This window comes from Peromyscus leucopus, chromosome 14, assembly GCF_004664715.2.
Source record: "Peromyscus leucopus breed LL Stock chromosome 14, UCI_PerLeu_2.1, whole genome shotgun sequence".
NCBI classification, from domain to species: Eukaryota; Metazoa; Chordata; class Mammalia; order Rodentia; family Cricetidae; genus Peromyscus; species Peromyscus leucopus.
Window position 1 is genome coordinate 9,080,952 of NC_051075.1, and position 13,726 is coordinate 9,094,677.

General features: G+C 40.2%; 1 long non-coding RNA gene across 1 annotated transcript in view; it reads right to left on the minus strand.

Annotated features, from left to right (window-relative positions):
• LOC119088970 overlaps positions 1–12,441 on the minus strand; it is a 39,960-nt gene extending 27,519 nt beyond the window's left edge. The window contains exon 1 of the long non-coding RNA XR_005092728.1: positions 12,234–12,441. This is a non-coding gene — a long non-coding RNA (uncharacterized LOC119088970). The remainder of the gene's footprint in view (positions 1–12,233) is intronic.
• Positions 12,442–13,726: the final 1,285 nt, after the last annotated feature.

Sequence of the window (13,726 nt, forward strand, 5' to 3'; positions counted from 1 at the left end):
TTTAAGACAAGACAGTTCTGAGAATGTTGAAGATGAGGACGTAAGTATCACACCATTACCTGGAGGGCACTGCTGAGGACTGCTGAAGAGCCAAGGATGTCTTGATTCCAGCTCTTTCTGTTCCAGGGCTAAGTAATCATTGCCTAAGCCAGATTAACATGGCAAAGCAAACAAATCCAGATGAATTCATCAAAACAAGTCTTCATTTACATAACTAACATCATGTCTGCCTTGGAATTTATGTAGGACTTGCTAGGAACATTCACCTACAAATTCATTTATCTTTTAATTTATCCTTTAAGGTAGGACAGCAGGTGTTATTATTCCCATTTTAAAAGCAAATGCAATTGAACCTTCATTACATGAATCTCCTAAATTTAGTTGTAGACAAGAATGTGATTATTTTTCCTAAATAATAATGTCTTATTATGACCAAAATGCATGAAAGAAGGAATGAAAATATTTGAAATAAAATATTTTTTAATTTCACTTAAAATTTTGTGTTCTTTATGGTAAAAGTACTTGATTTAAAAATATTTAAAGGGTAAATAATAGCCATTCTTGGGGGAAAAAAACAAAGGAAGTGTTTGTAAACAAATGGCTGTCATTCTGTGTCATTCTCCACGCTAACCTTTAAGAGAGAGAATGAACAAGCTAAGACCTGTGTGACAGGAAAAGACCCAGCAGGATAGAGAGGGCCATCTGTGTGACAGACATGTGCCACAGCCATGTCACTGCCACTCAAAGAGACCACAAGACAGACCATAAGAGAGTCACCCTGCTGAGGTCCACTCAGCTGGCAGAGTTGGAAGACAAAATTAAGTGGTGTGGATTCACCCAGTTAATAAAATAGAGAACTACTGTATGTTTCTTTGTTTTAACTAAACTTAATCTAGAAGAGGGAGAGAGAGAGAGAGAGAGAGAGAGAGAGAGAGAGAGAGAGAGAGAGAGAGAGATTGGATCCTTGTCAATTATTATATTATATTATATTATATTATATTATATTATATTATATTATATTATATTATATTCCTAAGAACCATGAATCACATTAGATCTGTCCATGATGGATCAAAGGAGATAAGAACCTACATGCTAAATTGTCAGATTACAACCATATTTTCTAAAATACTTAAGTAGCTAGGGAACTGAGCACACTATATAACAGCCGTGAATCCTTTACTGGATCTCTCTGTCTCACTGACGCTATCTATATTTTTGAGCAGATATGGTCACTCTCGGTTTTACCACTTCAGAGATAAGACAGGTTTTAAGACATTGAGATTCTGGCAGCTTGTATGTGAATGAAAGACTGTTGTTTCTGGATTATTCTTCCATGAGCCCACAGGCAAATAGCTCCTGGATTGTGCACAGGTATGCTAAGCCTGGTTCCCATCGGATGAACTGCACAGACTTGTCAAGCACCTGGCCGCGTCTGCACGTGTCCTTCGTTAAGTATTTGGATCAGCCTGAAGGGGACTCCGTTCTGTTTGTGCAACTTACTGACTTTGCATCTGTCTGTCTGACAAAGAGGTTGCTTGTTGTCTAACTCTGCCTGTTCACACAAGTAGGAGACCAACCCATGCACACAGCAGAAAAGGAAAGCGAAGCTGAAACACACAACCAAGGAATCTGATTTCTTCCTTTGCTTTTTCAGAAAACCCAAGATTGTTTTAGCACGTGTCCTGAAGACGATGATAAAGATGTGCGTTAGGCCAACAAGATGTCCTAAAAATGGGTAAAAGTACTGGCTGCCAAACTGACAACCTGAATGCCATCCCCAGGACCCCATGGCAGAAGGAGGCAACTGACCCCACAAGGTGTCCTCTGACCTCCACGCTTGTGCTGTGCCATGTTGAGAGAGAGAGAGAGAGAGAGAGAGAGAGAGAGAGAGAGAGAGAGAGAGAGAGAGAGAGAAAGAGAGAGAGAGAACAAGTAAATGTAAAGAAAATTAAAAATAAAAAGACATGTATTAATTCATCAATATATTGAAAGGATATTAGTATATGTGGCAGACATTCACATTATGCTTTTCTTGGGATTTTCAAGATATTTTTAAGTTTTAGGATATCATTTATACCCCATTCAAGAAAGTTTAGCAATACAAGTAGAAAAAAATCACCTCAGTGTTAGTCCTCATACCTAGTCATGCTGACATTTCAGAAGCTTTTCTTTCAGATTCTTGTTGTCTGGGCAGATCTTTCATTCTTTTTATGTATTTTAGGTATCTTTTCCATGACACTTTTATTTTCCAAAAACATACCAACTCGTTTCCTGTCTCTTCCATATACACATATGAGGCATATCACATAGCCAGATGCCATAGAGGTGACAAGGAATGCTCTGGAGAACACATGTGGGAGAGGGAGGGACCTGAGCATTACATTGACCATGAAGTTAGATGAGCACTAACATGGGAATCTGCATTTGGGCCTCTCCAAACAGATTCAGGGCATCCTAGCAGGAGAAAAGCATGTGGAAAGGATCACAGACAAGAGAAGACATGATATTGGAAAAGTGTTAATGAACATCATTGTTCAAGCTGGAGGAATATAGCCAACAAAAATGGCTAGGAAAAAAAAGGAAAGCTCATTCTATATACATCCCTACATTAATTTATCAACTCATTTTGAATATTTCTATTGCTAGATGAAACATCATGACCAAAAGCAAGCTGGGAAGGAAAGGGTTTATTTGGCTTACACTTACGCATTGTAGTCCAATACTGAAAGAAGTCAGGGCAGGAACTCAAAAAGAGCAGGAGCCTGGAGGCAGGAGCTGATGCAGAAGCCACGGAGGGGTGCTGCTTACAGCTTGCTCCTGATGGCTTACTCAGCCTGCTTTCTTTTTTTTTTTTTGGTTTTTCAAGACAGGGTTTCTCTGTATAGCTTTGTGCCTTTCCTGGAACTCATTTGGTAGCCCAGGCTGGCCTCAAACTCACAGAGATCTGCCTGCCTCTGCCTCCCAAGTGCTGGGATTAAAGGCGTGCGCCACCAACGCCCAGCTAGCCTGCTTTCTTATTGAACCCAGAACCACCAGCCCAGGGCTGGCCCCACCCACAGTGGGCTGAGCCCTCTGGCATTAATCACTCTGCTTTAGGTCAAGAATTTGCAGCGTGTTGATGAATACACCCAAGCACAGCTCCAGCTCTCACTGATCTTCTACGGTTAAGAAAATGTGTTACCTGCCCCAAAATCTCTTCCCATTGTAAGGAATATATTATATGTCACTTTGCTCTCCTGACACACATATTTGAGTCAATATTAAAACCTTTCTCAATAAACTCCAAAGTGACTTCATTAAAAAAAAAAGAAAAAAGAAAAGAAAGAAGAAAAATGTGTCTGGTATTCCAACATGGAGTCAGAGGACATTTCAAATATTAAGCAAAGACCCAAAAGTAGTTTCAGAGGTGGACAAGTACTAGTAAATGACCTATGCCTTGAACTTTGGTGACCCAGACTCAACCAGATAGAAAATCGGGATATATGGATTAAGTCAGGAAGAAAGAAGAAGTGTGAAGAACCTTCTAAGCCTATAGAAGGAGTTTAGTTTTTAGCATAAAAGTTGGGGAGTGAGTAAAGGAGCCCATGTTTTTGTTTTTACATGGGGAACATCTGCAGTGAGGAAGAGTCAGGGAACACGTCAGGACACAGCGGCAGGGGTTCCAATGACAATGGTGGGCCTTGCGATGTGCCTGTCGAATGAATGAATTGAAGAAATATCTCTGATAAAGTTCAGCGGAACTTAAAACTGCCAACATATGGGCAGAGAAGAAAATAAAACTTAAAAGTGAGTAGTCTTGGCTTGGGCAAATGGCTGGGCTATTACAGAAGAACAAACAAAAGTGGAAGACTGGGCTGGGTAAGAAGGTTCAAATGCCATGTTTCCCAACATGACAATATAATTCTTTAGACCAGGTGAAATACAAACAACCTTCATAATGAATTGTATTGAATTTAAAAAATGGACAAAAGGAAAACTTGAAGACGGAACTATTGGCTGAGCAAGATTACAACCTTTGCAGACTACTCTTTAGTTCTTTAGTTTCTCTAAAGAACAGGGACCCACAAGCTTCAAAGAGGAGCAAATCCCGTGCCCTCCACGATGTTCAGACAGGATTGTGACACACGCTTCGCTCACACATATTGGAGGCGTGCTTCCCTCACCCTGTACCTGGACTCCAGCAGCCAGACAGTTTGCATGGCCCACATCCCCTCCTCATTGTCCCTGCTCTAAACAACGCCTCTGAAAGGCAGGAGCTGTGGACGAGGCTTTCCCTCATCCTCATTGATTCCCAAGTCTGTACAAGTCAGTGCAGCCTGTGAGTCTATGAGTCAAGTTGACCTTTCATGTTTGGCTTGAGTTACTGCTCATTAAGCAGCAGTGAATGGCATACATGGATGCATGGGTCTGAGACTCAGGTGTGAGGGATATTTTACTATAATGTCATCTAGATTTAGCATATAACACTGATTCATAGTTTTTATTTCAAATAATATAAAATTGTAAGAACATCCCAAATCTTACTACTTACCTATGACAAAATATATACTGAATTCAGAACATGATTTTCCAAAACAACAACTTATAAAAATTTTAAATGTCTGTTTCATGCTTAAATTTTTCAAGGAAAAATGGCTAGTGTCAAAATGATTACTGATACACCTTGTGTTTTAACCACAACAAATGGTACATTCTATGCCTAATTGTACTTGCCTGGTCTCAACAGCAGTGTGTAGAATTCACAATTAAGTTTCTGGGTCCACAGAAAGAAGGTTAATAATCATTTTATTCTACAAAGTAATGTAGCAGCAACTTATAAATCAAATCTAATCATATCAGATGAAATGTTCCCTTTAAGACTGAGATAACTGAGAGACCATAGAGTCCTTGAAATGTCCTTGAAAACTAAGTCATTATTCCAAAACTCTTTAATCATCACACTAAATGACAAATCTATATTTGAACTGAGAGATTTCATATATGCATATGTGTATATATGGTATACATCTTAATGCAATAAAGTTATTTTTGGTGTATTTAATTTTTGTCTAACATAAGTGATAAAAACAAATGCACTAGTATATACTCTCAGTTTTCTTGTGTGTTATTGCAAGAGAGTCACATGACTCAAAGTTGCATAAAACCAAATGTTCTATGCAACATGACTATGAAACTCTGATCCTCTTCAAGATGTCATTATATCCAATGCAGCTCTACCTCCTTGCTTCTTTTTATCTTAATTGGGTATTTCTTTAATATTGTCACTTACCTCTGAGAAATACTTTTAGCATCAACCCTATTGTACATATTGATCACAAATTTCCACACAATATTTAATTTAAAATTTAAAACAAGCAATATTCCATATATAAAAACTAGACAACAGAGGTGCTTACTCCTTTACTTAAGCACTAAACATCATTAAATTTAAAAAAATATATTGTCTATTTCATGGACCATCTTCAAGTCTGAGTTTTACAAATGGAGGTATACATGATACCATCCTCAAGCAAATGCAACAGAGCCACTCAGTTTAAGAAAATGAACCTCATTATCTGCAATTAGCAAAGGAAAAATTAGTTTTTTCCGATGGTGTCTCACTGGGTGTATTAACCACACTACAGGGCAAGCCCCATGCCCAGGAGAAGTAGTTGGTCAGCATAAAATGAACTAAATGGTGTTTTTGTAGATTTTTGTCTCTTTTGCTTTGTTTGGGCTTTGTTTGTTTGTTTGTTGTCCCATTGGTCTTTTTGCTTGTATATTTGGGTTTCCAAATATGTGGGGGTTTTGGCAGGGAGAGGCTTTATAATTCTTGGGTTTTGTTTGTTTTTTAAAGGGATCAAGAAAAAGAGTTGCCAGGTGGAGAGGTGGGAAGATCTGGGAGGAGCCGAAGAAGAGAAAAGCACAAATGTATTGTATGAAAAGGAATTCAATTAAAATCTTTTTAAAAGAGAAAGAAAGACACTTTAGAGCTGGCCGTGGTGGTAGTGACTCACAATCCTAGCACTTAGGGAACAGAAGCTGCAGGTTAGCCGTGAGTTTGACACCAGTCTGGTCTACACAGCAGTTTCAAGCCAGCCAGGGCTACATGGTGGGACCCTGTGTGGTGTTGGGCTCTACATGCTACAATACCAACTTGCCAGACAAATGTGCCCACTAGCACCAAAGTGGCATGACCGCCATGTAACTAACCACTTGCTTTCTAATTGAATTTAGTTCTGCTCCACAGGATTTTATGACTGATACTGTAAACCTAATCAAAACCCCATGGCTAGGGAGGTCATAAGCCCTAGGGGGAACCTACTGTGACTTTGTTACATGGGTGTATTGTCAAACAGACATCTAAGCATTTGTGATTATATAGCCATAGGTTAGAACTACTCTCAATTTTGGCCAAAGAAGTTTCTTTTCATGGTGAGCAGTGGTTACTGCAGTTAATGTCACACACCAGAGGGCTCTTCTGATTTGGGACATAAGAATCTCTTAACCATTTTTTTTTTTTTAAGCAATATGTCTGGGTTTAGAGGGGGAGTGAGCCAATTCCATCTCTAAAGCCAGCTTGGTATATTTGGGAATTTGGGCGTAGCATCTCTTACTACTTCCTGCTGGAGGGGGGTGCTGTATCTTATGGGAACACAAAGAAAAATGTTTTATAAAATGGTTATCACACACTTTGAAAACTGTATTTCTAATTTCACAAATTTTATAAACTTCTACATTTTGTTTTAAGCTTTGCAACACTTGGTGATTTTTTTTTAAATAAATTCAAAGTAGCCAGGAGGTGGTGGCGCATGCCAGCACTCAGGACACAGAACCAGGTGGATCTCTGTGAGTTTGAGGCCAGCCTAGGCTACACAGTCAGTACCAGGACAGGCACCAAAGCTACAAAGAGAAACCCTGTCTCAAAAAACCAACAAAAAAAATCAAAGTAACCACTAAAGACTGTTGCTTTTCAGTTTGGCAATTCTGTTCATTTTCATAATGCTCTCTTAATTATTAATAATTATCTACTATTATATAGCCATATTCATTTAAAAATAATTTCTCTCATGTTTAAAACTTTTCATATCAAAATAGACCCTTATTTCAAACATGAAAAAAATCCATTTCCATCTGGCTCTTTGGTAGGGATGCAACACGGTCTAATAAAACAGGGCTTTCCCCTAGAGAACCTAAAGCATGCTTCCTGAGATCACACCCTGCAGCACTGGCCAGCTTCAGACTCACTGCAATGCCCCTGTCTGAGCTTCCTGAATGCTGGGATTATAGGTATTAGTCACCAAGAGTGGTGACAACCTGCTCTGATTCTGAAGATTAAAGATTACCGCTCAGTTGCTAGAACTCTGTCTTTCACTTACAGTCATAAACAATTGTTAGAAAGCCATCAACTGATTTTTTGATCAGCAAAATTGACATATTACTCTATCATTTAATGGACCAGATTACCTTTAAAATCACAGTCATGACTCTATTTCTGTTAAGTATAAGGGGAAAAAATCAATATTGGGTGCTAACTTCTTGCTTCTTTAGCTAAACTGTATGAATTCAGGGATCACTCTGTCATCTTAGAGCTCATGAATTAAGGTATACTATCCATAAACATGTTTTCAGTCAGGAAATTTTACACATGGGCGATAAACATAAGCATGCTTTGCTGAAGACTCCTTGAAAGACACTGTAAAGTAAATTCATCCCAGCCACCTCGGCTGCATTCCCTTGGCAACCACTGAGCGGCTGAGTCATATCATTTGTCTTGTGTGAGTTATTAAAATCGTCTTTGATGGTAGACGGCCCCGAGCCTGATGAGGTAAACCCACTGTCCTGTGTCTGGGAGAATTTCTGTCAAAGAAAGTACAAAGCATTTTTTTTTATTATTATTCAATCTCTGAGTTCTGAATTTCTCCCTCTCCTCTCCTAACAAAGAATGAAAAAAGAGCAGGACTTCAAATAGGGATGGAGATCAAAAGAGAACATATACGAGAGAGGCTGGAGCACTGGAGTTCTCCATAAATATCAAAGTCCAGAAACCCAGTCCTCAGCACCTCGTGGAAGAAATAGGACTGGCCCGTCACTCATCAATAGATAGTCTTTCTACTGTGTCCATCACACAAAAAGCACAGATAAGTTCATTTCAATCTTCTATAAAAGATGAAGTCTGAGGCAATGAACGATATCATGATGATATGATATGACTCTTCAATGAGGATCAGACGGCTATACTTGAGCAAGGTCATAAGGCAATGCAATTCAAGTAAGACAGCAGTAGCAGGGCCCCAAATGAGAGAGCACACAAAGAAAGGATGATTGTGTCCATTTTCATAGCCAAAAGACAAGGTCAAGGCTATCACATTCACAGGGGTGGGGCTGGGCTAATATTGTTCTCTGAGATTGTAACCTTTTGCCTGAAGTTTTGATTCTTTCAGGATTGATGCGGTGGTAATTTCACTTTTAAAAATATCTGTAAAATCTTATGCTTTTGCAGAGATGGTCGGTTGTCTTACTGGTCCTCCCTCAGGATCTATTTCTTCACAAATCCAGCTTCAGAAGCTTATAAGGTGCACTTCTCTTAACAATCTAATCTTTAGTTCAAAGCAAAATGAGTTCAGATAGCTTGGACCTACAGGCAGGTTTTGCTTGTTTCACAAGATATATTTATAGTATTGCCAGAAACCTCTAATCTATGAGAGTATGAGAACACGCGTTCGATGGAATATCCCTCCTCAGCTAATCTCTTCAGATTTTAATGAGCGTATCTTTTTTGGGGATGAGTGACTCAGCTCCCCAAAACTTAAAACACTGTTAGTCAACAGGGAAATTTTGAAAGGCAAGAGAGACAGACCAGAAAGTCAGTTACATGAAGGAAGACATTCTGACATGAGTGAGATGCAGGATTCCACACGAGAGAGAAGCTGGATGCTCATTTGTTGGATTATCTGTATCACCCAAAAAGGAGAAAACCCTGCTTCAGATTTCTGTTGGCAAAGTTCTGAGCATCTAACTGGATCATAACTGACATATTTCCGAAAGTCTTCCCAGGCTGTTAGCCTTCTCCCCGAATCATTTTCCCTCATTTTGAAGGGCTAGAGAATTTTTCTGAAATTTTATCTATGCAGTATTGTCTCCATTCTCAAAGTTATAACCTCCTTCTAGACTACTTCAGTAGTTGTGAAGTTTTTGTAATTATTATTTGTGTGTGTGTATGTGTGTGCTAACATGTGCATGTTTTTGTAACTTTTGATGCATGATATTTTGTATACAAAAATGGAGAAAGATGAATGATTTCCTTAGTATGACGCATGAGGCTGCCCTCCCCCCCCCCTTCACTATTTAATATGTAAGGATTTAGGGCTCAATACAGAGTGTGCATTGCAACAGAACCTGTTTTTTGGGGGGGGATGGAGAGGGTACTGGTGGTGGTGGTGGTGGTACTGGTGGTAGTGCTGGTGGTGCTGGTGCTGGTGATCATGGTGATGGTCATGGTTTTGGTGGTGGTCATTGTGGTGGTGGTGGTGGTCGTGGTGGTACAGTGTTTTGGATGTTGTTCAAAGAAGGTTTTCGACAGTCCAGGCTGACTTGGCATGTACTATGTAGCCCATGTCTGGCTATAAATTTGTGGTCCTTCTGCTTCTGCCTCCTGAGTATTAGGTAGGATTTCTGGCTCTCTCAGTAAGTATCTTTCCAAGGTTCCTGAGAAGATATATGTGCTATGTCAGTATTTATTGAACTTTCAGAAAATGAGTTAAGTAGCTGATCCTGTGAGAAGGAAGGACTGGGAGAGAACTACATTCAGGGAGGCTCTGAGAGTCCTGGGAGGAAGAGCAGCCCCATGCCTGGTGCACTCAAGACCCAGGGAAACACCACACCCACCCTTGATCTATCCAGTCCAGACATAGATCCACTGCCAAAGGTTGAAAACTTCTTTGAAGAGAAAATAATCTCATCCAAACTAGTAGGAACTATTATATTTAAATGTTGTGATTTCATCAGCAAGTGTGGTAGAAGTAAATTTCAAGGAAGACAGCTCAGGTGAGTGACCCCTGGCAGACAGAGAACAAAGAGAAATCTGAGAGGACCAGCTTTGCCTACTTGGCAGTTCCACACGGGGCTGGCGGTCACTGGGTAGGTTTCAGCGCAGGTGCAGAAGGCAGTGGAACCACTTGTGAGAGAGCCTAAGCCACCCAGTGGTCCTGTGGGCTTCCCAAGGGCCCCGCCCTGTGCCTTACTGCGCAGGCGCTGTTTAGGTTCGGTACAGATTTACACAAACTCCTCCCTGACTCCCAGTCTCCCTTCATAAGTGATTCTCTACTTTTAGGAGTGGCCCTGAAGAAAGGAGTGTTAACACATGCTTGGCTGTGGGAGGAAAGAGAAGGGGAGGAGGGAAAGGAGGGAATCTCTCCTCCTTGTGGTTGCTCATGTGAGACATTAATCCCGGCTTTTCCTCCCTTTGAATCCAGTTTGTCCTTTCGTCACTTACAAATAGCAGTATGTCATCTCATTTACTCCTTATGTTTCGACTTATTAAATGAAGTAACGGCTAATTAGAAAGGGTGAGTAGAGGCCGGTTACATGGATCGCAGGTTCAATCCCCAGGACCCACAGTAGGAATGAACTGATTCCCAAAAATTGTCCTCTGACTGCCACAGGTACCCTATGAGACATAGGTGCATGCACGTACATACATGTTAATAAAAAAAATTGATTTTAAAGAAAAAGTGAATAATTCATAGCTTTTCTCAAGGCCATGCAGCTGACAAGCTGCAGCCCAGGTTAACTTGCAGGAATATACCCATGACCTCCAGTTTGCATACCAGGATGTCCACCATTGTAGCCTCTGTTCTTCAAGGTCAAGTGTACTTCCTATTTTTTTATCTCAAGACAGTCAAGTGTGATGCCCTAAGGAAAATAACTTTACTCCCAAATGTCATAAGCTGAAACATTTCCCACCAGTCCAAATTCCCTTCTGTGCAATGTGACAGGACACAGAAGCCTAGACTTTGTGTTAAATGGGCTCATGAACTGTTTTTAAAATGGTGTCTTCTGCCCTCCAGGGTTCTCCCATTGTGCTGTAAGCCTGTATTTAAGATCTCTTCCCTCCTTCAATAAACAGCATTTGGCATTAAATTAAAAATTAAATTAAATTAAATTAAATGGTGAGTCTCCATTTATTAGACAGACTTTCTTGTCTGCCTAATCTAAGGTGTGTTTCTTTTCTTTTCTTTTTTTTTTTTTTTTTTTGTAAGAAAATCTATCATAGACGATAAAGAATTACAACATTTGAACTTTAAGAATAGTACAGCCTTGAATCCGGTCATAGGCTTTACACCTCTGTATTTAACATAAAACAATGTGGGCTAAAAGGATTGCTTTAGAATCAACATCTGAGGAAATTAATGGAAGTTCTCATGATTCCAAGAAAGGAAAGAACCTGTATTGTTCAAAGAAGAACTCAAAAACGCCTCACATGATATACTACCACCAATGAGTAACGATTAAAAGGATGTATTTGGAAGCCAGGCAGTGGTGGCACACACCTTTAATCCCAGCACTCGGGAGGCAGAGCCAGGTGGATCTCTGTGAGTTCAAGGCCAGCCTAGACTACCAAGTGAGTCCCAGGAGAGGCGCAAAGCTACACAGAGAAACCCTGTCTCGAAAAACCAAAAAAAAAAAAAAAAAAAAAAGGATGTATTTGGTAAATGTTTAACCCATGAAAGAAAAATGCTGTTTCGTAGCATGTCCTAAACCTATTGACTCTGTGGCAGATGAATTCACTGATCCATGAAGATCCAGTGATCCACTTAGACCGCATTATCAGTTTTTTGTTACAACAGAGTAAACAAAATCTATTGTCCCATCATGTAAGCCAGAGACTTTATACACCTTACCTAAACTTCATCCTAATTTAAATCATGATGTGTGACTAGTTAATTCTATTATCTTACAAACCGTAGAAATACTTATTTTATAATCAGAATCAGCAGACAGGCAAAATCAAAGTCAAATGTGTGAGAAATTACAGGATCTCTTCAACCAAACAAGAAGTAATGACTTAGAGCCGTATCTGGCCATCTGAGAACCCAGGTTGACCCAAAGAGGCAGTTAACTAAGCCAAGGCAACTGTCACCCCCCAGTCAGAACAGAAAATCAAGTCCCTGTTGCTCCCACAGTTCCTCCTGTGGAATCCAGGACGGTGTAATGACAGTCTTTCACAGCCAGAACATGTTCAAACTAACCTGAGCCATAGCACGGTTTCCAGAGCTGGGAATTCAATACCCTGGCCTCCTCGGAGCTCTGGGAACTTTTCTGTGCAGACAGTGGGAAATCTGGAACTGCTCTCTGTCTGAGCTCCACGTAAAGACGCTGCCAGGTAGGACAGAGTTACCAGGGCAAGAAAGTAGGGCAGTTTTCTCCAGTAAGAGTTCACCACAGAGAGAGGCAGACTCACTGTGTGCAAATGGCATGCACATTCATCTACAGGAAAAGAATTTTATTATGGGTGAGTCATTTGTGTGTGAAGTCACCTGTGTTATTAGCTTTTATTATTTGTCATAAGGAAATAAACATTTCAAATAGAAAGTTTTCTGCTTATATTTAAATAATTTAGGTCACATTTTCTTCCTTCGTTTTTGTACCTTATCTGTTCCCTAATTTTAGTAGTACCTAAAAGGAAGACAAACCGCTTTTGTATTTGCATGGCATCCCCAGCTGGGAAGTCTGGGGTAATCTTCAGGGAAGAAACCTTTAGAGGTCATCTGTGGAAAGAGTCCACCTGGGCTGGCACACAAAGCAAGCTTTTGACATCACAAAGCTGGCTCTGCCACCTGCACAGCTGACAGCCAAGTATATAGGTTCCTCCTGGTCAGCAACAGAGAACATCTGTTCTTATGAATAGCTGCCTCTCGGTGGCAGCTCTGCTGACTCACAGCTTCTGTCAGAATCTCAGTTAATAAAATGCATATCAGAGCCAGGTGTGGTGCCGCACATCTACCACGCCAGCACTTGGGAAAGGGAGGCAGGAGGATTAGGAGTTCATTGTCATCCTTAGGAACATGCTTACCTGAGCTACATGAGATCCTGTCTCAAGACAACAACAACAACAAAAACTATACATAGTCAAAGAGGTTTTAAAAAGACATATTCATGTATGCTTTAATGTTACCGATTCATGTTTTAATGGGTAGTGCACACACATACACATTACTTTGAAAATGTGCATTTGTGCATTTTCAGAGATAAGAATGGAGTCTTCTTGTTGAATGCTAGTAAGGGTCATACCTTGAGGAATTATGCCCATTCTCTTCTTTCTATTGTTCATTTGGTCGTTTAAACATGTATGGGTGCTTTGTCTGCATACCTGATGCCCTCAGAGGCCAGATCCCCTGGAACTGGAATAAGAGTTATGAGCCACCATGTGGGTGCTAGGAATCAAACTTGGGTCCTCTGGAAGAGCAGTGCTCTTAACCACTGAGCCACCTTTCCAGGACCCCTGTTCTGATCTTAAGCTTCATTTGTCTACCAGATCATATCATATGGAATGCGCATGTTAGCTAAGAGCTTAAGATCCTATAGGAGTGACCTCCCAGAATCATAATTCATCTTTCCCGACTTTTGTTAAAGGTTATCACATAATATAAATGTTTGAAAAATACATTTCCCTTTGTGAAACTTATACGACAAAAACCATCTGTGTTTGTTTAGTGTCTTTTTCACAATAGGCAATGTGTTT